The sequence below is a fragment of the Pelmatolapia mariae genome, linkage group LG9 (assembly GCF_036321145.2).
Source record: "Pelmatolapia mariae isolate MD_Pm_ZW linkage group LG9, Pm_UMD_F_2, whole genome shotgun sequence".
NCBI lineage: Eukaryota > Metazoa > Chordata > Actinopteri > Cichliformes > Cichlidae > Pelmatolapia > Pelmatolapia mariae.
Window position 1 is genome coordinate 11222483 of NC_086235.1, and position 5025 is coordinate 11227507.

Genomic DNA, 5025 nt, shown 5'->3' on the forward strand with positions numbered 1-5025 from the left:
TGAGTAATCCAGCATATTAATGACCAATGTTCCCTCTAATTTTTCATGTGTCTGAGCGAACACACAAACTCCCTGAGCGGTCCCTTGGACCACTGTGAGCAACAGCATATGTGTGCACTGTGGTCACGCCAGCATCAAATCCATCCAAGTTACATGGTTTATTAAGATAATCAAATTACAGCATTTATGTTAGACTACTTTTAATTAACTACTTTAGCCCACTTAAAATGAAAATTAAAAAAAAAATCTTGTTCATGACCTGTGTAGTATGTTAACACTATTGGAAGTAAAAATAACTTGAACTCCAATTTTGAAAACACAACTTTATTTATTTATTTTTTTTAAATAAAACTCTGACTTGTATTATGAGTCTGTGGTCTGGGAGAGAGTCCTGTAACTCTGTCTGCAAAATACAGTATATAATGACCAATGTTGGGCAATTAATTATATAGTTACTTCTTCAAAAAAGTTACTGAGTTTTGCAAACAAAGTTTTTTGCAGCTGTTTACCTAAAAATGCAGCCAAGGTGTTTTTTTTTAAACAAACATTTCAAACTATTTATAGAACAATCAGCTGTTCTGCATCAAATCTGATGCCACACAAATTATTTGTGCCACTCCAAAAAATAATTTCTGTCCACTATGAGATACAGGAGAACAACAGCCTGATACCTGCAGGCCTGACAACAGGAGATGTATCACTCCTGTAACACCTGTAACATTCAGCAGTCGCCTCATTGTTCTGACACACAACAAAACTATTGACTACACTACACACTAACTACACAAGATTTGCGCTAAACGTCGCAAATCTCTCACATCTCAAAACACCGCCGTCACTCCTAAAACTTCCTCCCGTTTCTTAACAACTAAATGCCATGTTTTGATTGGTCGACATGGTGCATTATTCCACCAATAGGAAAGGGTGGAGGGTTGGGAGGGGGGGTGGTTTTGCTCACAGGCGGAGAGTGCTTTCGAGCGTTTTCCTTATAAAATGCCCTTTTTACCGTTTCTTCCCTGCAGTAAATATGAACAACGACAGTATTCAGGAAGAAAACCAAACATTGCATATTTTTTTTATCATAATTCTGGTTATACGTGGCCTAGCAACACAATTTAAAAACTGGTATAAAGTCCACACTTTTTCCGTCAATTGTTCCGTCTGTCCTGCTCACATCTCCAATGGTTGTACACGTTGTCATTAACGTGGCTTCACTCCACATCAGCCACGCCGCTTTGCTAGCTAAAACACCGGTGTCGGCACATATTTACTTTAATTTCAATTCAGGTTAGAATTTTTTTGTGTGCGCAACGCAGATTTTCTCTGCGCAGAGACCGTGCCAACAGTGCGCAATTGCGCACGTGCGCAGCTTAGAGGGAACATTGTTAATGACTAACCTGGTGTTGTGGATAGATCATCTCAGGTGTCTTGAGGTTTCCCTGATTTTTTTTTTTAGAAGTAACTAGCAAGCTAACTTCCTGCTAACTTCAAACTCAGTCAACCTTCATAAATCCTCTTTTCATGGATGCCTGGATGTTAAACTTTATTGTAACACCTGGGAGAGAATCCACAGTGATCATTTTATTGAAGATGAAATAATTTGAGCCATCTTTTTTACTCTAATACCAGTATTTCAGTTACCAGTTAGCAGTGTGGTGCCCACTAACGTGTGATCACATTTATGTGAATTAATTTATATTTAAGTTATTCTACTTTAAATATAAGTAATATTTTCATTTGAAAAATTAACTAAATTACCCAGATAGCAAGACGACATTGAATCTATGTTGATTTTTCATCCGAACCGTCGTATATGGTCGGGGTTGAAATGCCAATGTTGTAACAACATTGAAATACTGTGGTAAACCGATGGTCTTACTATAGAGACGTTGTAACGATGTTGATTCACCGTTGTTTTTTTGTCATTGATATTTGATCTATTTATAGTCGACCAGGTGACAACAACAACATCGAGAAAACGTCTATTTATAGTTGACGATCATTCGGCTCCGGTCACCATCAAAAACCATCGATTTGTAGTTGAGCATTAAATTGCATTGCAACTGATCGGGTATAAAGTACCAGAGAAAGTAGATTTATTGTTCATTTGTTATCAATGACTTGGTCTAGTTCACCAGCTTTAAAAAAATCGTGTCTACGTGCAATTTATGTATAGTTGACCGGGAAATTAAAGCAGCGATCACTTGGACTATTCCGCAGCACCCCTCTCACATTGGTACACCCCCCCCCCCCTCCCCCGGTATTCATTGTCTTCTACAGTAGAGCGGGACATTTAATTTACTCTCAGCGGAATTGACCGGAGAAGGCATCAGTTCATGCACTGCACTGGCCTGCACCACGATTAGTATAAGGTAAGAATGAATGATTTTTTTTCCTACTCGGTATTTCCATGTTTGCATTTGAATAACAGTAAAAAAAAACTTGTTAATGTTGTACATTAACGAGTTTTTTTTTTTTTTTACTGTTATTTAAATTGTGTCTACTTCTTACAATCCGGCAACAAATAAATTGCACTGCGAACAAAGTATATCAACAAAGAAAACATTTTTGTTTCATAATTTCTTCGTTATATTCATTTACAAAGCTAGCTTTAACCTTCGAGGTTTCCTTTGTTCTTGCCGTCGCCTCGGCGCTTGACCCAGACTTTCGCTCTGTAGTTGCTTAGTACTACAAAAAATTCTAAATCTGTGATATATGATTGATAAACGTAAAGTTAACTGTATAAACGTGTTCAATGACTTTGTTACTTTTGATGATTGGAGAGCACTCGCTTCAATTCGCACACGAAAACTTTAGACTCAGTTTGAAAGCTCACGCAGCATGCCCACGTGACTGTACGTCGCACGCTCACCTAACTTTACGTTGCACGCGTACATGACTTTCCGTTTGTGCCTTGAATAATGAATAAGGCTACGTCCACACGTACCAGCGTATTTTTGAAACCGCTGATTTTTCTATGCGTTTGCACCTTTTGTCCACACGTAATGTATGTCTGGCCGTACATTGTGTTTGTATTTCCAGGCACATTTCACGAAGCAGAACGCAGTCTTCAGAGATATCCACGTGAACGCTGTGATACGTCTGACCTTCAGTCCGAAGAAGAAACCCAGACCAGTCTTAAAAGAAAGCACAAGTAAAACCTTTTTATTCACAAACATATCTTTGATTGTTAAGAATTTATGATCTTGTCTTTTATACATATCTGTGGTGCTTGCATACTGCAATATCACCACATAATATAGTCCAAAAAGTGGAAGTTTGTAAACTTTTTAAAAATGCAAAGCCGTGTACACTTGTGCACTTCAAAAATTCATTGTATACTGTACCTTCTTGCAAGTCTCTGTTTCCTGTGTGTGTTGTTAGAAATCAAACTAACTTTAGGAAACAATATGCCAAAAGCATATTTACAATTACTTAAGACCGTTTTTAATTTCTTTTCTTTAGACCAAATCCCCTGTACACATATACGGACTCAGAGGATGAGTTTTTTTGTGGGGAAAGCCTACAAAAAAACGGTTTCCCCAGGCCCCTCGAGTGAAAATACCAGGTAATAAAATACTGTCTAGTGTCTGTGTACATATCTGTGTCTGACACGAGGAAACTTTTTTGACAAGTTGTCTGTATTCTTAAATAATTAAAAAATTATCTTTTTCTAAACAGCCCTCATCACTCCGCAGTCTGCCCCCCAGCCCACTGATAGCAACCATCATAATGCCCCACCCAGCTTCCGGCACCTTTCGCCACTCCGGCACAAACCGACACAGCTTTGCGATCTCGCCAGCATGCAGAGTCTGATGTCTTCCCTATAGATGGTATGCTTTTAAAAAAGCTTTAAAGCTGCATCACAATGTCATTGTACTCTTATCTTCAAAACACCAGTTTATACTCCTGAATGTCATCTTGTTGTGATTTTTTTTTTCTGTAGATTCCAGAGACTCTGTGAGGCCACTATTACAAGGCAAGTTTGAAAATCTTGGAATTTCACAGTTTACATGGTATAACAAATATATGTGACAGGCAAAAACTAGTAAACACTTTTAGCAGTTACAAGAACTAACAAATGAATATCCAACAAAAGGGAATAGAAATACATTGTACTGCCAATACTTTGGTTTATTCTTTGTATGACTTGAAAATCAGGCTTTAGGGAAAACTAAATGACATGTTTCTATCATCAATTACATGAAGTAAACACACAAGCACTTGCATACACATTTAAGACATGAGACACGCTAATTCCATCTCTTAAAATGTGTCTATAGGTGAGACGCTTTGCGTTGATTGGTGCTGCTGGACCACACTGGAGGTGCGAGTCCGCCGTGTAATGGTTTATGCCATTACAAAGGAGCTGGCCTCTGTACTCAACTGGGCAGGGGAAAAAAAACAAGGACCAGACAAAGCAAAAAAGGGCATTTAAAGAGACAGCGCCGTGCAGATGCATATTTGGTAAGTTTTAACATTTATTGTAGTTTTATGAGCCTAAAGTGAACAATAAAGGGATCATTTGATGTGCTGGGTGCGTTTCACATTTCCTATGTCTGTTTTTTGCTATATTACTTTGTCTTTCTTAATAACAAGACTTTCATGTCCGGTTAATCTGGAGATGGAGTCTTTGGTCTTCGGCTTGTTTTGTCCTCGGGTTGTACACTTTGTACAGCCCGAGGACCCCATGTTTTCTTTTTTTTTTTTTTTAAAGGATACACGGCACACCATGCTAAGACATATCGCATTTTCAGCTTATAGCTCTTTGGGAATCAAATGCGGCAGTTTGCTGATTTCCGCCTGGTGACTTTCATGTTTATCAGCCTAGGAGTTTACATACTTTCTCCCTGCTGAAGACAATTAACAAGAGCTTATTCATGTGCTCTAATTCCCTTTTTTTGTGTGTGTGTCTATTTTTTGTCCTAGATGGGCTGGCGCAGCAGGTAGGGGCGAACTCTATGTCTGAGTTGGTCTTTGCTCAAGCAGTCCAGAAATGGCTCAGATATGCTCCAGATCGTACGG

The 5025-nt window shown here is 38.6% G+C and overlaps 1 long non-coding RNA gene across 1 annotated transcript; it reads left to right on the forward strand.

Moving 5' to 3' along the window:
* The first annotated feature begins 2220 nt into the window (after positions 1-2220).
* Positions 2221-4514, forward strand: LOC135933573 (uncharacterized). Its single transcript, XR_010573833.1, has 6 exons — positions 2221-2372; positions 3043-3154; positions 3466-3568; positions 3682-3833; positions 3947-3979; positions 4284-4514. It is a non-coding gene; the product is annotated as an uncharacterized LOC135933573 (long non-coding RNA).
* The last annotated feature ends 511 nt before the right edge of the window (positions 4515-5025 follow it).